Below are 23,861 nucleotides of genomic sequence, written 5' to 3'. Positions count from 1 at the left end.
TCATGTGATCAGGGGGCTGGAAGAAGGTTCCTAGATACAAGGTAATCACAAAGGTAAAAAGTACATTAATATAACTGTTGGTTATGCAAAACTGGGGAATGAGTAATAAAGGGATTATCTATCTTTTAAAACAATAACAATTCTATGGTTGACTGTCCCTTTAAGGGTATGGAACATGTGAAATACCATAATAATCTCTTAGCAGATGAAAAAGATGCCATTACATCCTTGTCCTCTGATCCAGACATTGTCATTAGGACAGCGGACAAGGGGGGTGCCATGGTAGTTTTGGATTACTCCTATTACCGGGATAAAATACTCCAGCAGTTGAAGGATGAAACCACCTATGTGCCACTTAAGAGTGATCCAACAGGGGAATTTAAGTAGATCATTGATGAAGTGACACTACAGGGCTATAATTCTGGTTGGATTGACGAGAATACTCTTAAGTATTTGAAGTTAGATTTTCCTTCCTGCCCTATACTCTATACGTTGCCGAAAATTCATAAGAACATGGAAAGACCCCCGGGGAGACCCATTGTCTCAGTCCGAAATTCGATCACTTCAAGACTGGCTGTCTTTGTGGACCACTTTTTACAACCCCTAGTAAGAAATATTCAATCGTATGTACGTGATTCTTCACAGCTGATTGATGAAGTGGTGAAACTACACGTTGAAGACACAGGGATTCTTGTGACTGCCGATGTCACTAGCCTATATACCATCATACCACATGAAAGTGGCAAACAATGTGTGATGGAGGCTTTAAATAGATATCCGTATATCGGTCCCTCCACTGATTTCCTCATCCAGATGCTTGATTTAAGCCTAAGGCTTAATTATTTTCGCTTTGAACACAGTTCTTACCAACAGGTATCAGGGACGGCCATGGGGTCAAACGTGCCCCCTACAGCTAACAATATTCATGGAGGAGTATGAGATGACAGTAATGGGCGTCTTCAATAAACCTGAGGTAAGGTTTTATCGTTGCTACATTGACGATCTCTTCATTGTATGGAGTGGCACTGGGGAAGAACTGAGGAGTTGGTTTGATCACTTGAATGCCCTTGACAACCCAGTGAAGTTCAAACTGAGTTATGATGAAAGAGCAATTGAATTTCTAGATTTGAAGATTTTCAAAAAAGAACAAAACACTTATTGGGTACTTCTCTCTACTGTAAACCCACAGATAGAAATTCACTGTTACATGCGACAAGTAATCATCCGACATCCCTACTGAACGCAATTCCTAAAGCTCAGATGATTAGGATAGCCAGAAATAACAGTGAACCATCGCTGAGACAGTCTCAACTGTCTGACATGGCTTGTAAATTTACCCAGCGAGGCTATAATCCAAGGCTCATTGACCAAAGTAAAAAAATGGTTGAAGGATCCGAACTCACAGCTACTAATAAAGTTAGGGATAATATTCCACTCCTAACGTTCACTACTACATATTGTCCTGCCACCAGTAATTTGGACAAGAGTCTTAACCAGCATTGGAATATCATCAAAAGTAATCCATCTCTACCATTTAATCAATGGCAACACCCTAGAGTGGGTTACAAAAGGAATAACAATTTAAAGGACAATCTAATGATTACTGACCCTTCCCATTGCTATAAGAAAATGAATAGGCTCCAACGAAATAAAAAACAGTGCTGTTTCAGGTGTGCAGGGTGTACGACCTCCAATGCTATGGTACCTGGCTCTACTTCAGAAAACATAATCCAAGTACAGACAGATTTGTGCATTAGTTTTGCTGTAATTAACTACACACTATATTTGTTTACTATGTGATTGGGTGATTACCATAACTACCTTTTGGCGGCTTTTTGGTCCTAATTGGGGGGGTGGGGTTTGTGTAATGTTTGTTATATATTGTTTGCACTTTGTAGCAAATAATTTCAAGCACTCTCTGGACTTCTGACAACAAGTGCAACATTTTTATTATAGTAACGTTTCGGGACCAAAGCTGTCCCTTCTTCTGACAAACTAACAGGGTCTTCTGACCCTCCCCTGTGTTGCCACCAATCACTAGTGACCGTGTGCAAAAATCAAGACCAAACCAAAATATGGTATGGATAAGTGATAATACATTCAACATATAAGAGTGTAATTGTAAATGTTTAAAAGTGTCACAAAGTATCGAAAATATCTGTAGTTATATTGTGTGCACTTTGTATACACTGTGTCTGAGGAAGGGGATAGTTTGTCCCCGAAACGTCACTACTTTCACAGTAAAAGATTGTTTTTGGAAAGACCAGAGAGTGCCAGCTTTGTGTTCAGCTATATTTAATTACACTAGCACCCTGGCAGTTGTTATACTGAGTGAGAGTGCTCTCCCTTGTTACTAATTTTATATATATATATATATATATATATATATATTCCTTAGAGTAGATCTGTGCTCTCACTTAAAGTGATTGTAAAGTTTAACAAATAAGTGGTCGGTATCTACAATTAATGTTAAAAACAGTGGCACTTTCATTCATTACATTTTACAAAGACGCTTATTTTTTTAAAATATTTACCTTTGCGTTATAGTTAACATAACGCCGATCCTCCTCCTGCTTTAATTAGCATATCGATGACGATCTGGCTTCCTTCAATCGCTGCATGGCCCACAAGCTGGACGCCAAAGGGGGCACACTATGATTGGAGGAAGCCAGATTCGTCATCGTTCTGCTAAAGAAAGCAGAAGCTGCAGGCGGAGGATCAACCTGTTTTTAAGATTATTTTTTAGATACCGGCACGTATTTATTAAACTTTTCATCACTTTAAGCTCAGCATCCACCAGGGTACAGGTAATGTATAGAAATCCAAGGATACCACACACACACTGGAATTTGTACCTAATTATTTACTATTATTTTATGTATTATTTATGTAAACTAATTATTGTGAGTGTACAAATTCCAATGTGGGATTCAGCAGCAAAAAGCTAAATTTTAAATGTGGCTGTTTGCGGCCGGCGGGTAAAGTGGGGGCACCCATAAGTGTCTTGTGCACTCTCTAATATATAATGATATACACACTATATATTGCCAAAGTATCTAGACAGCTGACTTTCACACCCCATTCTAAAACCATGGGCATTAATATAGACGTGTCCCGCCCCTTTGCAGGCTATAACAGCTGCAACTCTTCTGGGAAGGTTTTGGAGTGTGGCTGAGGGAATTTGTAACCATTCAGCCAAAAGAGCATTGTGAGGCTAGGAACTGATGTTGGATGAGGTCTGGTTCACATTAGGCATTCCAATTCATCCCAAAGGTGCTTGTTGAGGTCAGGGCTCTATTCAGGCCACTTGAGTTCCTCCACACTAAACTCATCAAACCCTGTCAAGGGACAATCAACACAAGAATGTTTATTGTTTTAAAAGATAGATAATCCCTTTATTACCCATTCCCCAGTTTTGCATAACCAACACTGTTATATTAATATACTTTTTACCTCTGTGATTAACTTGTATCTAAGCATCTTCTGACAGCCCCCTGATCACATGCCATTTTATTTATTATCTATTGACTTGCATTTTAGCCAACTAGTGCAGTGTCTGCCACAATCCACAGGTGTGACCACAATGTTATCTATATGGTGTACATGAACTAGCTCTCCCCTGTTGTGAAAAGCAAATAAAAAAGCATGTGATAAGAGGCGGCCTTCAAGGGCTTAGAAATTATCATATGAGCCTTCCTAGGTTTAGCTTTCAACTAAGAATACCAAAAGAACAAAGCAAAATTGGTGATAAAAAAAAATTGGAAAGTTGTTTAAAATTACATGCCCTATTTGAAATATAAAAGTTTTTTTTTGACTGTCCCTTTAATTCATGGACCTCGCTTGTACACAGGGGCACAGTTATGTTGGAACAGGAAAGGACCTTCCTCAAATTTGGAAGCACCCAGTTGTCTAAAATGTCTTTGTATTTTGTAGCTCTCATTACTGGAACTATGGGACCAAGCCCAAACTCTGAAAAACAGCCCTAGATCATTATCCCTCCTCCAGCAAACCAGGGCAGGTGCTAGGTTTTTTGGCTACACAGGTAAACATCCATTTTGCTGCCCCCCCCCATACATACATACCATGCCTTTGTTGCTTTTTAATAAAAAAGCTTCTAGAGATGTGTTAAAACAGCTATAGATAACCGCACAATCCATAAATATAGAAAATATATCCATTACCATATAAAATCCTAGACTGTTTTGTTATAATTATAATAGCTGGTGGCTCTGCATAACATAGCAAATAGTGAGAACCGGGAAGCAGCAACAGTGGTAGCAGAAAAACATGGAATACAAAGCAAACAATACAATAATTAGCATTCAATTAAGAATATTGTCAGTTTATTTGTAAAGTAATTGCACTCAATGGAAGCTTAGGACCTAAAGCAGGTAAACTAGTCATGTGCAGTGTTTCCTCTAAGGCCAGTTTTGTGAGCGACCCAGCAATGAAACAGTTAATTAGAGCAATTAGCAAACAATACACAATGCAAGTTCGGTTTGGTTTCCCAGCTGGGTCGCTCGCAAAACTGGCCTCAGAGTGAACACTGGTCAAGGGCATTTGTTGCTTTCGTTCAGCATTGAATGCTGAATATGGCCGCCGGCAGCAGCATTAGGCTCTTTTTAGAAACTGATTTTTACTTGTGAAAGAGCAACACACAAAGATCTGGACTTTCATTCGGCTCATCCTGGAATCCACACCTCCCAACATTTCAAAATTCAAAAGAGGGAGAGCACCCCCCCCCGCATTAAAAGTGTGATATATGTTGGGCAGAAGCGGGGATGGGGCTTAAAAAAAGTAATATAAATACAATTCTAAATAAAGTCATATCTTAGGCAGCAAATCAAACACAAGTTCAAACCACTGGTATAGCTATGTGAGCTCTTTATTTAATTGGCTTTTTCAGAGACAGTGCTAAATATTTTTATCTTAATTGGACATTTAATAATATATTCTTTAAAACTGCTCTCTGCATTCCCCATTAACATTCTAGATTCTGGCCTTTAAAGTCAGCAAAAATGCACAGCAACACAAGCTACACATATATACTGTATGTACACACACTCAAATACACAGAAATACAAACTACATAGCATATACTTACACATGCAGATACACACACATACACACACACACACTACATAGCTTACACTTTTTACATGCAGATACACACACTACATAGCATACACTTATTCATGCAGATACACAAACACTTATACATACAGATACACACACAGCTTACACTTATACATGCAGATACAACTAAACACTTATACATACAAATACACACACTACATAGCTTACACTTATACATACAGATACACACACTACATAGTTTACACTTATACATGCAGATACATACACTACATAGCATACACTTATACATGCAGATGCACACACACACGCACTACACAGCTTACACTTATACATGCAGATACACACACACTACATAGCATACACTTATAGATGCAGATACATACACACACACACACTTATACATACAGATACACACACTACATAGCTTACACTTATATATGCAGATACACACACTTAAACATATAGATACACACACACACTACATCATATTTGGGTTTCTGTTATTCATTGTATGGGGTCCTGGGGTTGGCAAGCACATTAGCTGACAGTCTGAGGCTGCCACAGTTCGTTACCCTGGTGTTAGCAATGCTCATCGTATAAAACTGAAGGCATGCTAGTATTATCATGCTAGCTTAGAGGTCACCATTACCTGAGGACAGAGGGTATACAGTCTTCTTGCTTCCGATTAACCCAAACACCATTCCTTTTCCATGGGGAATCTAACAGGTATCTAACTCTGGGAGAGAAAAGCCAGCTGCTTCTGAGTATGGGCCCAATAGAATTAAAAAAAAAATGCATGGGGCAATACGGGACAGATGGCAAGCAGCCCAGGACAGCAGGACAGACCCCTAAAATCGTGACTGTCCCGCAAAAATCGGGACAGTTGGGGGGTATGCAAATCTGCAATTGTTTTCAACAGCCAAACTTCACCCAACACTTATCTTATTTGCAGGAGGCAATACAGATTAGTTATTGGAGCCAACAGCTTTTTGTTAGAAACATATCCATTGTTTTGTAGTTCCTTATCATATTTTTACTCAAGCCAATAAAGGAATAGAGATATGTGACAAGGTTAGGCTCTAGAATAACGCTTCTCAGTCTATTTTAGCATACAGAACCTTTAAAAAAGCCACACTGAAGAACCTCAGTTATCCATATCCCATCTCCCTTCAAAGCTGTGCTTCAAGTTACCTTATTTAAGAAATATGTATTTATGTGTAGGTAAAAAATAAATGGAATACCAGCATTCATTTTTTTTTTTTTTATGTATGTATGTTCCATAGAAAAACAAATCTATTTTAGGAAATGTAAGGTCAGTATTAAATAAAAAAAATAAAAAAGTATAGTTGAAAGTATTTTTGTCAAGATGTGCCTTGCACATCTGTTAAGGGTGCGCATCTTCACTGGTCTCACAATTTGATTAAGATTATCCTGTCAACGATTCGATTCCGCGATGCATCACGATTACTGCCGATGGGTTTCATCAACAAATTGAAGCAGCCAGGACTCCCTTTTTTATTTTATCTGCTCAAAAAAAAACCCAAAAAAAAACAAAAAAAAAAAAGGACACTTCCTGCATGTAGCAAAGTCTGAACACAGCAGAAAACAACAGTATTTATTTAGAACAGTAAATACTAAATAGCATCAAACTGTTAAGTAGTGGTGCAGTGCACTTCTTCATAAAAGAAAATATTTAATAAATGTCTAAACATTAAATTAAAACCAAAATAGAGTTCAAACTTGCCACCTATATTATTAGTCTGAAAATAGTCATCCTCACAAAACAAAACATAAATCCCTTATGCGGTACAATAAATTACAGGTGTGCTGTAACCTGTAAACCTCTACAAAACAGAGCACTTCCTGATTGGCAAACATCACAGTGAATCTGGAAGACACACAGTAGACATTACAAGTAGCATTGAACAGAACTAGTAGTTCTGATCAATGCTACTTGTTGTAATGTTTACTGTGTGTGTTCCAGATTCACTGTGATATTTGCCATTCAGGAAGTGCTCTGTTTTGTAGATGTTTACATACAGGTGAGGTTACAGCACACCTGTAAGTGTTGTTTACTTGTTCATAATATCAAAAAGTTAACACAAAAGTTACCATTACCTTTAATTGTAAACAGAAATAAATAGTATAGGTTAGGCCTAGCCTATTGTGTGAACTGAATAAATACTAAAACTGTACTCCAAACAAGGTAACTGAAGCCACCATTAAAAGGAAGGAAAAGCCTTGGCAGAATAAATCATAAATTGAAGCTTAAAACCTTGAGTAAATCTTTATGGGATCACAAATATACACACACAGACACAGAATACTAGAAAAAAAAACACGTCATAGAGTGAACCATGGTGAAGAAAGGGTGGCACATGAGGCTGAGATGGAACAGAGATGAACCGCTGCCCAATTTATTGCGTGAGAAAACTCTGTTATCGCTAGAACTCTGCTAGTACCACATTGAAGATAGATATAGGCTACTGCCGTAATATTGTAGGACTGAAACCGAATGACAGAGATACGACTAACATTACTGATGGCATTACTAATAAAGGAAAGTGCCGTTAGCAAACTGTGAAAGTGTTTCTGAAATCCTCAATGGCGATACTTCTGAAACTCAGTCAGAAAAAAGGAACATGCGAACACAGCACCTGTAACTCAAACCATACTCACAGCGTGATAGAATAAAAGACTCTTCTGCAGGAGCAGTCCTCAAGAAAAACCTTGTTAGACTAAATAATGATGAGAAAAACCCAGTGCTGTCTAGGAATGGTTTGCCAAAGAGACCACTGGAAAAAGTAGCCACTGACATATTTGGGTTTAAAAGAAATATCCAAATGGATTAAAGCCTTAATCTCCGAATGTTTAAAGACCTGATCCCTAAAGACTGCAAAACCATCTTAAAGGGACATAATATTCATATGCTAAATCACTTGAAAGTGATGCAGTATAACTGTTAAAAGCTGACAGGAAAATATCACCTGAGCATCTCTATGTAAAAAAGGAAGATATTTTACCTCACAATTTCCTCAGCTCAGCAGAGTAAAAAAAAAAATATGAAGAAATGAACAGCAGCCAATCAGCATCAACAGCGCTGAGGTCATGAACTCTATTACTGTGATCTCATGAGATTTGACTTAACTCTCATGAGATTTAATTGTAAACTTCCTTAAGCTGAATATGGAAATAAGATGAGAGTGCACGTAAGCTCGCTCCTTCTGCTGTCCTAGGACAGACATACTGATTTGTTGCTTAGAAGTCCTTTACAATGGCATGTGGCTACTGAGAAACTTTTGAGGTAAAATATCTTTCTTTTTTACATAGAGATGTTCAGGTGATATTTTCTAGTCAGCTTTTTACAGCTATACTGCATCACTTTCAAGTGTTTCAACATTTGGGTATTATGGCCCTTTAAATGAGAAGCATAAATGTTCTACCTTAACAGTAAGGTAGATACATCCAATTAACTTACTAAAGAGAGGCATAACTGCCGTAACATGCTAAATAGCAGGCTTTGAAAGGGAAGTCTCTAACGCCACCCTGAGTATTATACACTGACAGTGGACAAACAGAAACTATGCATATGAGACAGAAAAAAAAATGAAATAAACACTGCAAAGCCAAGCAGGAGAATAGACCTGCAAGGCGTACCTTGAAAAATTAAAATAAAGTATTATAGTAGGAAGGATCAGCAGTGCTCCATAGTGCATAAAATCCTTACCTATTGTGCCCATAAAACATGCAACAGAGTGAGCAAGACAGCACATTTATTAAATATAATAAAGTATCTTAGCAAAAATAATTATCATAGCACTATATTATACAAAAACCCTTTACCTATTGTGCACCCTATAGCATATAACAGGGTGGGCCAATTAATACCATATATGACTGGTTTACAGTACAGTGCATCCAAGACAGAGAAGAGGTGAACTAAACTGCACTGTAGAAAAATAGAGAACTTATAGCAGTGCCAGTCTGCCCCATAGAAAAACACGACACTGTATAAAACCTCAAAAGGTAGATAACAGTATAGACTTACAAAGATTTATACATGTAATACCCGTAAAGTACTACGAAACACAGAAGAATAGCATCATCATTAAATGCAAAAGCACTTAGTCTTTTGGGAGCACTATCTTATGAGAGATTATCATAATACTCCCCTGATTGAAGAAAATAAATATATATATATATTTTTTTTTAAAGAAAACATTTTAGTTCATTTAAGACATGCATTTTCCAAAAAACAAATACATTTGAAATGTTCTCTTTTAGATGAAACAAAGAAAACAAATTAAATTACTACAATGTCCCCTTAAAATATCTGTTTCTAAAAAGGTCACCAAATATATTGACAGCAAAACTGCTTTGCACCTAGGCTTTGAAACCAGGGGAGTTTCTCCTAAAATGTGCTCACCGATGAGATATTAGCTATAATTAAAGACCTTACAGACAACCATAAGGCTGCCTTCCAAACGCTAAAAAGAACAGTTACACTGTTTAAAAAACATGGGCCTCAGGGCTGAAAGAGTTTATAAACACAAACTTGCTCAAATAGAAAATATAAAAGATTCAGAAACAAAAACAGATTCCAGTAATATTGATTGTCCTATACACTGTTCCTGCAGAAACAAATTTTATGATCAAATTTAAAACTTTTTGGCCACCCCTGCCCAACAAATATAAGCCAACGGTTTGGCATCCACAAACCCCAATCTCACTAAAATACTGTCAGCAATAAATCAGGACGACTTTGTCATTCAGGTCAGAGGTAAGGTGTAACAGATTGTCTGGAATGGCGTAAAAAGTGAGAAAGACGGCTGCACCCGAATACTGTACACAAGATTCTGATAAAATTGGTCAAGCCTAGCCAGTGACTGATATTGCCCAGACTGCTACAGAAATGCTACATTGCACTGCCAGAGGTCAACAGAGAACGTCTCTTTAAAAATAAATTAGTAATAACATTGCCTGCTCTCTACACATTAATCCTAGCATACTGTATGTATTCTAGGCAAGGTCTTCATTTGCTAACACTGAAAAGCATTTACCATAGAGCAGCAAATACTTACTGCTTTCTTTCTTTTTACATTATTAGTTGAATATTGTGGGTTCCATTTTACCATTCTCTGTAATTTACGCTATGCTGATTGGTACCCTGTATAGCAAATCATAAAATGTAAAAAGACATATTTCTTCTTCAATCAATATTATTCGTCTTCTTTGTCTCCTTAGGATATAAAGCACTATACAATAGCAGGGTCTTTAATTTAAAAATATGTAATGGGGTCCCTAAACTTTAAGAAGAAAAAAAACAAACATTGGAGGCTGTATGTCCTTTTGCTATTTTTACTTTGTCCAACACTTCTAATAAAAACATTAATGGTATAACCTTCACTTCCATTATACCACATCCAGTAGCACAATAGTAATATTACATAATTATACCCAGTGTAGACCTTAAATTGTACTGTTTGTTTACATTAGAGAATTTCCTGGCACACCAGCTTGGTTACCTAGCATGCACAGAGGTGTTCCCATATGCCAATAAGAGGGGGGTTACTGAATATATCTTTGGTATAATGGAAAAGACAAAAATTACTGTCAGAAAAAAAAGAAATCTTAATTTAGGGGTTGCAGTGCAGTGCCCTATACAACAATGAGGATAAAACTAGTCATACACAACAAAAACATATAAACAACAGACTTAAACCAAAATAAATATATTAAATGTATTCTCAATAATTGAAATGAGCATCTTATCCAATATATACAAGCCTTTACATCTATTACAAGCGCTAGTAGTAATTATTAAAGCAATAACATAACCAATCCACACTTTGCATCCAAAGACGTTATTCAGAGGTGTGTCGTTTTTCACTGCATGTATATACTTGTTACTACAATGAAGATATTAAAAGCAGATCTCTGATTGAAACAACACAATAACATGTAAGCCAATCCCAACTCTCAATAGGGTTTTGACCCCCAAGTAGGTGTTTTCAATGCTCTCATAAATATTGGAAACTTGCCGCCCTGCACACCCCCTCTGAGGAAGTGTAATGTGAAATGCGACCACGTCAGGGGTTCTGTGTGTGTGTGTGTGTGTGTGTGTGTCTGTCTGTATTTTAATGAGCTCTCTGCTCGGATTGTGTCTAGTCTTAAAAATATGTTATCTGTTTTCTTCGTCCAAAAATGGGAAAGGGTTAAAAGGGAGGTTTTTGTGGGTAAATTACTCAGTGATTCAAACCGCTCTAGCTAGTACTTAAATGTGAGTCGTTGGTCCAGATTATACCTTTGATTTCTAAACGAAGAGGATTTACCATATATTCTTTGCTCACACCACCTTCACTACCCCTTTGTGCAAGCTAAAATATAGCAGCAACAGAAACATTCAATGACACATTAACCTGTGACTGTCCGGCAGAGAAAGTGTTTTTAAAATTGTTTGGCAGCTCTTTTCCTTATCACAGCTGTCTTTTAATAAGATCATTTAATAAAAGTTAAATTTCAAACGTACTTTAATCTCACGTGCTGTTAGCATTTTCTTTGTGTACCTATCAATAGGTTATTTTTGTATGTTAATACATTACTATGCTACAGCACACTTTTGGATATTAACTCTCAGAATAAAATAAGAAAACTCACACAAACAAGTCTATCCAAAAAAAAGACACACACAAGACTTTATTGTCTTGCTTAACCATTTTTTCTAATTACTAAAAATGTTACTAAGTTGATTACCTAAGTAAATAAACAATTAGATACCTCTTTACAAATGGAATTACTGTGTCCTCGAGGTTATACCGCTGCTAAAAAGGATCCATAACATACCAGAGAACAGGCTGATCAATAAAGTCCGCCACCGCAACCCTCCTTGCTCATGGAATAGATATAATATTACCCCCTCCATAAAATACTCTGAAAATGTAAGCGTTTCCGAAGCAAGGGTTTGACGCCGCCATAATAAGGCAGGCAGGACGCACACATAACAGTGAGGGCACAAAATTGATTTAACACTCCTGTGCTGCGCTGTGTCCTTCTATTAACAGTCAGCACTAACTAAAAGCCCTTGCCCATGACGACACTGACCCCAGAATCGATTCTGAGCTTCACTGCATCGATGCAGCATTATTCAAGGCCACATCGTGATGACGATTATTTTCAACACCTCTACTGTTCTAAAAACCCAAGAAGTGATGACTATTCTGATAGAATGAGCAGTAATTAATTCAGACTGGGGAGACTTCAGCGCAACAAGGTACACTATTGGAATCAAAGCTTTAAGCCTTCCCGCCAAAGAGATGGCAGTAGATTTTTGTCCCTTGCGTGGAACCTAAGGAATGGATAAACAAGGAAGAAGACATTCAGAATTTTTTAGTGTCAAATAGATCATTTCAATGCCCAAACTACATCCAAGTTACGAAGTAATCTCTCTTTAGGTTTGGCCTTTTTTTTTTTTTTATAGTAACGCTGGACAGAAAGATGGGACTAAAATTTCCTAATTGATGTTTTTAGAAGAAACAACTTTAGGAAGGAAAGAGTAAGTGTGATGAGAATGGGAAGTGACATCACCGGATGGGGGCGGGGCTTAGGCCCGTTTGTCTGTGTCGCAGTTACTAAGTGAGATCAATGCTACCAGATGTATATTTCCATGCTCTGCAATAAAATAGTGTTTTACCATCTTTGCTGTGTCCTGCATCTCATGACATGGTGTCTGAAGTTCTTGCCTGTGCATCTGTTTCCTGATTGATGACGATGTCGAAGTTTACCCCACCTGAGCCTTTTGATTTTTCTCAGCCTGCAGCTTGGCCCACATGGCGTCAGCGGTTTCAGAGCTTCAGGATTGCTTCCAAGCTGGGCAAGGAGAGTGGTGAAGTACAAGTTAATTCTCTTTTATACTCTATGGGGAAAGATGTGGAGCCAGTGTTCAATGCCTTTACTTTCCAAGAAGGGGAAGAATTTGACTTTGAAATAGTTATGAATAAACTCAGTGCCCACTTTGTGCCCAAAAGAAATGCGATTCATGAGAGGGCTTGTTTTCACAAACGTGCTCAGCGTGTGGGAGAATCTGTGGAGTCATTTGTGCGCAGCCTGTATGAACTAGCTGAATTCTGTGAGTTTGGTGTTGCTAAAGTGGAGCAAATCAGAGACAGAATAGTCATAGGAATTGCAGATGCTGAAGTCTCACTGAAGCTACAGTTGGAGGCTGACTTACTTTGGGCATATCATCAATGGGGATGGCATCAAGCCAGACCCTGAGAAAATTTGTGCTATTGAACAGATGAGTCCTTCTGATGTACATGAGCAAATATTGGGCCTTGTAAATTATTTGGGCAGGTTCCTTCCAGATTTATCCACAATGCTACACCCTATCACAGAGTTGCTAAAGAAAGATGCTGCTTGGGTCTGGGGACCTTCACAGGAAGACTCTTTTATGCAGGTCAAGTCCCTGCTGGTGTCTGCCCCAGTGTTGGGGTTCTACTACCCTTCCAAAAAGACTGTGGTTAGTGCTGATGCGAGCAGTTATGGGTTAGGGGCCGCCCTCCTGCAGTTGAATGAAAACAAACTACAGCCCATCGCCTACTGTTCTCGTACACCGACGGCTGCTGAGTCAAAATACGCCCAAATTGAGAAAGAGTGCCTGGCTGCAGTATGGACCTGTGAGCGCTTTCAGCGTAACCTAGTGGGTTTAGAGAAATTTAGTCTGGAGACTGACCATAAACCGCTAGTCCCTCTAATCAACTCTTATGATATTGACAAAACACCCCTAAGATGCCAGAGACTTACAATGAGGCTGCTCAGGTTCAACGTTCAGGCAGTGCATGTGCCGGGGAAACAACTGGTTGTGGCAGATTGTCAGGATATTCACCTGAATTGCTGAATTTCCTAATTCCTGTAGGAAGAAATATTTATCCTTTAGTTGAATCCAACTGTAGTAGAATATAAATTAACTAATAAGGATTTCTATGAGTTTTGTTTAATAGGTGTGTAGAAGATTTATTCCTAAATAATAGGTGGCAACATATGAAAACTTGTTCATAATTAGAAATAAACCTTGCATTGATATATGGTGGAAATCTACACAAGTAAATCTATAGTCAGGAGGATGGCAGCTTATGACAGAGATACTAAGTGTAGGACACCAATATAAAAGATACAGACAAATGCAGCACAATATTAGTAAAGATTGTTAACAAGTTATAGTTTAGGTACCAGGTAATTATTAACATTAGAGAGGAGTATTTAGGTAAGAATTCTTACTATTTAGTGGAAGTCCAGATACTCTGTAACAGGAGGAGATCCTTTGGAGTTGAGACAGTCTGTGTGCAGCTCCGGCGTGTGACGTCACACCTGCAGTGTTACCGAAACCGGAAGTGTGAAACTGTCAGCTCTGGGAGAGCAGGAGTTTCAGGGAGACAGATTGATCCTTAGAAATTACTCCAATGAGATGGTAAGTGAGAGCGGATGCTCAAAAGGTGATAGCTGGTGAGAGAGGTGAGGTCTGCACAACAGAGATACCAGAATATGCAGGAGCTGGATAATTCTGAGCTAGTAGAACAAAATAATCAAGCAACTATTAGACTGTGGGAGGAACTTTTATACCTGATGATAGACACCTCCTATTAAAGGGAAAGCAAGGATAGGTGAAAGCATGACAGTACTCCCCCCCCCCAAGGATCCACACCGAGGATCAAGGTCCAGGACGATCAGGATGAGAACGATGGAAACGAGAAACCAGACGTCTGGCAGATAAATTAGAGGCAGGCTCCCAAGTATCATCTTCAGCTGGGAAACCTTTCCAATGGACCAGATATTGGAGAGTGCCATTCATCCATCTAGAATCCTTAATAGACCCTACTTCATATTCCTGTTCCGTGGACTGAGGTGAAGGGACTGATACAGAGGGGGTTTCCTGCTCCCTTATAGGTATAAACGGTTTCAAAAGAGAGACATGAAATGTCGGGTGTATCCTGAAGTTTTCCGGTAAGGAAAGCTTAACAGCATTTGGATTGATTATTGACTCAATTTCGTACGGTCCAACAAACAGAGGAGTCAACTTACGTGATGGGTAAGGAAGTCGAAGATTCCTTGTTGACAACCATACTTTGTCACCTATGGCATAGGAAGGAGAAGGTGAATGTTTGAGGTCATAATAAAACTTTTGATATTCTTTCGTCTGTCTGATATTATTTTCAATAGAAATAAAGGTGTCAGCAATGGTGTTGACAAATTGGTTGACTAGAGGACTTGAACCATTCTTGAGAGCGTCATAGTGGAAGTGGGGGTGGAATCCATAGTTGATATAGAAGGGAGAATGTTTAGTTGTGGAATGTACGGAGGTATTGTAAGAGAATTCTGCATATGGAAGTAAAGACGACCAATCATCCTGGTGTTCGTTAGTAAAACAGCGTAGAAATTGTTCTAACCATTGATTGGTTCGTTCCGTCTGTCCGTTCGACTGAGGATGGAATGAGGTACTTAGGCGTTTTTGTATATTAAGTGCTTTACAGAGTTGGTTCCAGAATCTACTAGTGAATTGGGAGCCTCTATCAGAGGTTATACTGAGAGGAACTCCATGAAGTTTTATGACATGTTGAATCAAATGATGAACTGTTTCAGAAGCTGTGGGTAGTTTGGTTGATGGAATAAAATGAGCCATCTTGCTGAACAAATCAACGACAACTATAATAGTAGTATAACTTGATGATTTAGGCAAATCCACTATATAGTCGAGAGCTATATCCGTCCAAGGACGTTTAGGAGTGGGTAGAGGTTGTAACTCACCATCTGGTTTTTGGTGTCTGGGTTTTGACACAGTACAAATTCTACAGGATAGGACGTATTCTTTGATGTCCTTGTTAATATTAGGCCACCAAAAGTATCTGCCTATCATTTCGGAGGTCTTTTTTATTCCTGGGTGTCCAGCCAAGGGGTTGTCATGGTTGGTTTTAGGAATTTGAGACCTTAATGTTTTTGGAACATAAACTAATTGTCCATGATAAAGAAGGCCATCATTGGATAGAGATACCTGAGATGATGGTATTTCATTATCACTTAGTTGGTGTCTTTTAAAGAGTGTTACGGAGTCATCCGTGAGACCTATAATATGTTCAGCTGGTATGATAGTTTGGGGACCTTGAATTTCCATTGGCTTTTCATAAATTCTAGATAAGGCATCTGCCTTTTGATTTTTATTACACGGCCTATAAGTGATGACATAATTAAATCTACTAAAGTAAAGATTCCAGCGCACCTGTCTGGATGTTAAGGTGCGATTGGTTTTCAGGAACTCTAAATTCCTGTGATCTGTATAGATCAATATAGGAATTTCAGTTCCCTCCAATAAGTGTCGCCAGTGTTCAAATGCTGATTTTATCGCCAGGAGTTCTTTTTCCCCAATTGCATAGTTAAGCTCTGCATTATTCATAACTCTGGAGAAATAGGCAATTGGATGGAGAGGATGCTTTAAGGTTTTACGTTGGGAAAGTACCGCTCCTACAGCATGGTCTGAGGCGTCTACTTCCAAGACAAACTGGAGTGATGGATCAGGGTAGGACAATATGGGAGCTGTTGTGAATTTCTCTTTCAATATATCAAATACCTCCTGAGTTGATTCAGTCCAAAGGAATTTAACGTTATTTTTTGTTAGATTAGTGAGAGGTTTTGCTAACTGAGCAAAGTTCTTGATGAACTTTCTGTAAAAGTTCGCAAAACCCATGAAGCGTTGTATTTGTCTCTTGGTAGTGGGTACGGGCCAGTCAAGGATAGTTTTTATCTTAGAATTTTCCATGTTAATACCTTCTGCTGAAATTACATAACCCAAGAATGTGATGGTTTTAGAATTAAATATACACTTTTCAGGCTTAGCGTATAAGTGATGTTGTCTTAATCTAGAGAGTACTGTTCTTACATGTTTAATATGATCGGTCTGATTTTTTGAATATATAAGGATATCGTCTAGATAGATGACGACAAATACATCTAATAGGTCTTTAAATATGTCGTTAATTAAATATTGAAACGTTGCTGGAGCATTACAGAGGCCGAATGGCATCACGACATACTCATATAAACCATAACGAGTACGGAATGCCGTGAGCCATTCGTCCCCTTTTCTAACTCTAATGAGGTTGTATGCACCTCTTAGATCCAACTTAGTGAAACAAGTAGCTCCCTCTAGACGTTCAATAAGCTCGGGTATAAGTGGAAGGGGGTAGCGATTTTTTACTGTGCGTTTATTTAACTCCCTATAATCCACTATGGGACGGATAGTTCCATCCTTGTTCTTTACAAAGAACATACCAGCCCCCGCAGGAGAGGAGGAGGGTCTGATAAAGCCCTTTCTCAAATTGTCTTCAAGATAACTTTTTAAATAATCAAGTTCAACTTTGGATAAAGGGAAAATGTGCCCACAAGGGATGTCTGCACCTGGAATTAACTCTATCGGGCAGTCATACTTCCTATGTGGGGGAAGATTTTCAGATTCCTTTTTACAGAATACATCCTTGAAATCTGAATACTCTGTGGGTATTTTGTTTTCTTGAGTATGTAATATATGATGGCTAGTGTTACAGGTTGTAGTGCAATAAGGTGATGTGAAATGAATAGTAGAATTAGACCAAGATATTACAGGATCATGCAATTTTAACCAGGAGAATCCCAGAACTACTGGATAAAGCGGGGAGTCGATTACATCATAAGAAACATATTCTATGTGTGAGGATTGTATGGCTAACAACAGTGGAATGGTTTGAAAAAGAATTGGACCAGAGGAAATAGGGTTTCCGTCAATAACACGAGCTAAAACAGGATTCTGCTTTTTAATTAGTGGAATTTTATTTACAGTGACAAAATGTGAATCAATATAATTAGCGCTTGCTCCAGAATCAATAATCGCTTGACTGGTTAGCCGATGGTTCTCCCACTGTAAAACAAGGGGTAAGAGGAAATGAGTGGTTGAAGATTGTTCTGAACTACAACAGTAGGTAATGTCTATGTTCTTACCCTTCCTTTGACGAATCAGAAGAGGACAGTCCTTGACAGTGTGTTGAGCGGCACCACAGTACAAGCAGAGGTTGTTATTTTTTCTTCTTTGCTTTTCTTGTGGGTTCAAGGGACCTCTTATTACGCCAATGTCCATAGCTTCAGGAGTAGACTGTGGTACTGGTCTATTGTAAGAATGTGAGGCTCCAGATGTGATGGGACGTTTTGTAGTGAATTCAACTGAGCCTCGTTCATGCCTTCGTTCACGAAGACGCCTATCTAAGCTAATACTTAGATTAATTAATGCATCTAATGTGTGGGGTAACTCAACTCTCGCTAACTCGTCTTTGAGTGAGTCAGACAAACCTAACCTAAATTGGTTTCTTAAGGATAACTCGTTCCATCCACTATCCTTGGACCACCTCTTAAACTCAGCTATATAGTCCTCCACAGGTTTCTTATGCTGTCTCATGGCTCTCATTGAATTCTCAGCAGTTAACTGGAGATAAGGATCATCATATAGCTGAGACATGGTTTGAAAGAAGGTGTCCAAGGACTGTAGAATGGGGTCGTTAGTTTCAAAGAAACTGTTAGCCCAACTGCGGGGTTCACCCTTAAGATATGAGATTGTTGTAAGGACTTTTACCTGCTCTGTAGGATAAGTGTGAGGCTTAAGAGTAAAGAGCAGATAACAGGCATTTCTGAATTCCCTGAATGTTTTTCTATCCCCTGAAAAGACATCAGGTGGGTTTACATTAGGTTCAATGGTATGGGATACCTTTTGTTTTTCAGCAATCTCTTTAATATAATTTTTTAAAGTGGTGTTCTCTTGCTGGAGTGAGTTTAAGGCTTGAGTAATGTTTTCTACCTTGTCTGTTAAGGTCTGCACATGAGTAACTAAGTCTACTGGATTCATTATGGGCTTGATTATTATGTCAGGATATTCACCTGAATTGCTGAATTTCCTAATTCCTGTAGGAAGAAATATTTATCCTTTAGTTGAATCCAACTGTAGTAGAATATAAATTAACTAATAAGGATTTCTATGAGTTTTGTTTAATAGGTGTGTAGAAGATTTATTCCTAAATAATAGGTGGCAACATATGAAAACTTGTTCATAATTAGAAATAAACCTTGCATTGATATATGGTGGAAATCTACACAAGTAAATCTATAGTCAGGAGGATGGCAGCTTATGACAGAGATACTAAGTGTAGGACACCAATATAAAAGATACAGACAAATGCAGCACAATATTAGTAAAGATTGTTAACAAGTTATAGTTTAGGTACCAGGTAATTATTAACATTAGAGAGGAGTATTTAGGTAAGAATTCTTACTATTTAGTGGAAGTCCAGATACTCTGTAACAGGAGGAGATCCTTTGGAGTTGAGACAGTCTGTGTGCAGCTCCGGCGTGTGACGTCACACCTGCAGTGTTACCGAAACCGGAAGTGTGAAACTGTCAGCTCTGGGAGAGCAGGAGTTTCAGGGAGACAGATTGATCCTTAGAAATTACTCCAATGAGATGGTAAGTGAGAGCGGATGCTCAAAAGGTGATAGCTGGTGAGAGAGGTGAGGTCTGCACAACAGAGATACCAGAATATGCAGGAGCTGGATAATTCTGAGCTAGTAGAACAAAATAATCAAGCAACTATTAGACTGTGGGAGGAACTTTTATACCTGATGATAGACACCTCCTATTAAAGGGAAAGCAAGGATAGGTGAAAGCATGACACAGATACACTATCCAGGCTCCCGCTGGCTGCTGCTGAAGAGAATTCAAAGGAATCAGATGTGAAAGTGTATGTAGATTCAATTCTGGCCTCCAAATCCATTTCTTCAGGGAAGCTAGAACAAATAAAGAAAGATACATATTTAGATACAGACCTTCAAGAAGTTATAAAGTACATAAAAGAAGGTTGGCCCGAGAGTCGGGCAGTCTGGATGTCTAAGTTCTTACTAGTCAGAAAGGTTGCAGCTCACGGAGCTGGATGGGTTGGTGCTGTTCCAGGACCGCATTGTTATTCCTGTTAGCATGCGGCAGGAGATGTTAAGCAGGATTCATGATGGCCACTTAGGCATAACAAAGTGCAGAGAAAGGGCAGCTACGGCAGTATGGTGGCCTGGGATCAGTTCCGACATTGCAAGCCATGTGTCAAAATGTGCCTTTTGCCGGGAACGCCGGCCTACTCAGAGAAGGGAGCCCTTGATTTCTACTCCGCTGCCTGCAGGCCCGTGGCAGAAAATAGCTGCTGATTTGTGCGAACTGCACGGGAAAAAGTACCTAGTCGTGATTGATTACTATTCCAGGTATTTGGAAATTGCACCTTTGAATGAAATCACAAGTCAAGCTGTTATCACTCGTCTCAAGAGCTTGTTTGCCCAGTGGGGCATACCAATGGAGTTGGTGAGTGATAACGGGATGCAGTTCGCTTCCACAGAGTTCAGTTCTTTCAGCAGAGAATATGATTTTGTACATTCCACGTCAAGTCCACATTACCCGCAGGCCAATGGAATGGCTGAAAGGGCAGTTCAAACAACAAAGTTCATTTTGAAGCAATCTGAGCCGTACCTGGCCCTCTTGTCCTATAGGGCGACTCCCATTCATGCTACAGGGTTTAGCCCAGCACAGCTGATGCTAGGACGCCAGATTCACACCACCTTACTCTCTGTGGGTGCCTTCCAGCCAACTAGCTCTATTCCTCAGGAAGAAGTCCTTAGGAGGGATGAAGAGGCAAAAAGGGGCTATCGATTCTTCTACGACAGGAGACATTCTGTGAGGCCCTTGCAGGAGCTGAATGTGGGGCAAAGTGTCAGAATTAAACTGGATGATGAGAAGAAATGGAAGACGCCTGCTATGGTAATTGGACGCTCTCCAAAACCAAGGTCTTATGTAGTCCTTACTGATGGAGGGACAGTCACACGTCGAAATCGAAAACATCTTCAGCCTGTACCTGAGAGTTTGGAACTGGATGCCTCAGTACCACCGCCGGTGGGATCCCCTGTTTTAAGAGGGGTGCCTTCCGCTCAGCAAGATCACAGCGGGGATATGTCTTTGCCTCCAGCAGACTCTCAATCACCTTCTTCTGCATCAGAGGACAGTTCATGTTGAGTTACATCAAACGGAAGAGTGGTGAAACTTCCAGCCCGATATCGGGATTAATATTAGTTAGAGCAGTGACCGGAAGTATGGGCAGAATAATCCCATGGTCACTGTGGACTAGGGTAGTCTACCCCGATGTTCAAATCAGGATGTAATTCATGTTGTTTATACAGATATTGTCTTTAACTTGTTATTTGTTATATACTATTCAAAACTGTTGTTGTATGTTTCTTGTATACTTAGTTACTTGTTGTATTAAAAAAAAAAAAAAAAATTCTGGCTCCAGAGCCTACATCGGAAGACCTGTTCACAGTCACTTGACTAAATGTGGCTTGCTAACAAAGGGACGGGCAAATCCCGTGGCCCTCTGCTTCCCTGACTGCTAGGATCAAGACGCTTGGTCTTTCTACCTCCTTACCCGACTCTCTGTGACAGTAAAATCGCCATTGCGCCTCTTCATAGTATGGCGCCGAACCTCTGAAGTCGGGACGAGGGTTGGCTGTGGTGGGAGTCTACCATGACGGCTGGCCACGCTCCCTGGTTGGATCCAGGTTTCCCGGAGGCGACGTGTCCCGGAGGCGACGGAGATGACGAAGTGACGCAACAACAGCGTCGGAACCCGTGCTCACAAAAAGAACCTTCACACCCTGCCTGCTGGAGTAGCGTTTTTTACAGATCCTGTAAGTAGGCATTCCAGAAGTACACCTCTGGGATTTTCCTATACTAATTTACTTCTTGGAAGTTTTACCAACTACATATGAACTGTATATAGAAACATTAGATCTTCTGTCTATATTTAATCTTTGTTGTGTGCGTATATACACCTACCAGATATTAAGCTGGTTTATATTTATTCAAAAACCATAAACCAGGAAATCCATTCATGATATCCTAGCATTTGTGGTTAAAATCTTTTATACAGCATTGTTTATGTACAGCATATTTTATACACATTTGTCTAAATTTTAGAATTACCGCTTTTCATCCCCAATGTTCTCTTTTTTCTGTATACACATTCCATAAGATTGTAAAAAATTTTGTTAAAATTTACATCTTATTTTGGGGTTAAGATGCTTAATTTCTTGTAATTAAAGTTGTAGATGTTTGTGATCCAGTAATTATATATATATATATATATCTCAAAAGCAAGGTATTGTGATTAAAGCGCATAAAATCTACTTCCTATAATCACCTAAGGGTACCAGGTGACGCTACACCACAGTGTGTGTGAGGGCTGTGGAACACTGATTTTAATATAGTATCAATGCAATCAAGTTAAATGTTAGACCGCATGAATATAAATACAGCAGACAGTATATGCAACTAGGTTATCTCGTAGATTATGGATATCTCCAATACAGTCTGTAGTAGAAGTATAAAAGTCCAGAAAAAATACAACAAAATTTAAAATATACGTTGTTAGAAATAGTACTGTTGCAGAAACAAAATACAGCGTCTATAATCCAGAGAATAAAATTCTGTAGTGAAGTACACTAAAAGTCAATATGTATGGATAATCAAATGTGCAGATCTTTCTATTCGTATCTGATTGTAGATGGGTACTCACCAGATTTCACCTCAATCAAATGAGGTAAGTATATAGCCAACACCGGAACTCATCCGTTTTTTAATGGAGTCTGAAAGGGAACTTTAAGGTGTATTTTTCTCCTTCTATCTTTTCCTCTCTCTCCCCCAGAATGGCAAGTAGATTCTGCAGAAAGCTCCGATGTGGATTCTACTATGAGGATGGAGATGGATTAATTTTCAATAAGACATCAGTACCTTCTCCTGATACTTCACAAGAGCGGGGGGGGGGGGGGGGGGTTGGGGGGGGGGGGGTCTCTAATACCTCCAACTGTGATATGTCAGAATTAGCCTCTGAGATAGCTAAAATGATCAGGCCCCAATTAGATTTGATTAAACAGGAAATTAAATCGGAAATCTCTAGTTTGACTAATGAAGTTAGACATTTTTCATCCAGGCTAACTGAAGTTGAGACAAGAGTGTCTGAACTGGAGGACAGGTTTAATCTACAAGACCCTATAGCACACACCAACACTCTCTCTCTACTACAGGCCAGAATCGAAGACCTGGAGGATCACTCCAGGTGCAACAATCTTAGAATAGAAAGAGCCCACAGAATAGACCCCATGCGAGGGAATTCAGAAGATGCTTAACCGAGACCTATCATAATCAAATTTGTCAACTTTCAAGATAAGATTTTATATCTTAAACACTATAGGAAGTTCAATCCCTTTCTAGTTGGATCACATAAGATCATGATTTTCCAGGATTTTTATTCTGAAACCCTGGCAAAGAGAAGAGAGATGTCTCCTTTCTTTGTCAAATTAATGAAAGCTGACTACAATGTCAGATTGATATATCCTGCAAAAGTGATAGTGATTAGGGAGGGGACCCTCCACACCCTCAATAATGTTACAGAAGCGGCCTCTTTTTGCAAGGTAGCAGGACTACTCTAAACAATAGTTTAAAATGTCAATACCTAATTACCCAGAGTCTAGATAAGTAATGGAGTTTCAAATGTATATATGTTTGTTTTTAACTTTGATCACATTTTGTGACGTGTTTTATTCCCCCCCCCCCTTTTTTTTCTCTTTTCTATCCCTTCTCGCTCCCCTCTACTAGTCAAAGATGGCGATAAA

General features: G+C 39.0%; 1 protein-coding gene across 4 annotated transcripts in view; it reads right to left on the bottom strand.

Moving 5' to 3' along the window:
- Nucleotides 1-23,861, bottom strand: part of ATG9A (autophagy related 9A) — a 111,227-nt gene that overhangs the window by 74,946 nt on the left and 12,420 nt on the right. The window contains exon 2 of one of the 4 annotated variants that reach the window (XM_053698196.1): nucleotides 22,766-22,936. The exons of 1 other annotated variant lie outside the window; for it this stretch is intronic. The gene's annotated coding sequence lies outside the window, so the exon portion shown is untranslated. Of the gene's footprint in view, nucleotides 1-13,896; nucleotides 13,979-22,765; nucleotides 22,937-23,861 lie in introns of those variants that run through there. 2 more of the 4 variants (XM_053698197.1, XM_053698198.1) reach the window with 2 other exon arrangements.

The sequence above is a fragment of the Bombina bombina genome, chromosome 1 (assembly GCF_027579735.1).
Source record: "Bombina bombina isolate aBomBom1 chromosome 1, aBomBom1.pri, whole genome shotgun sequence".
Lineage (NCBI taxonomy): Eukaryota > Metazoa > Chordata > Amphibia > Anura > Bombinatoridae > Bombina > Bombina bombina.
The sequence above is the reverse complement of the archived record's forward strand: the minus strand, read 5'-3'. Positions and strand labels throughout refer to the sequence as shown.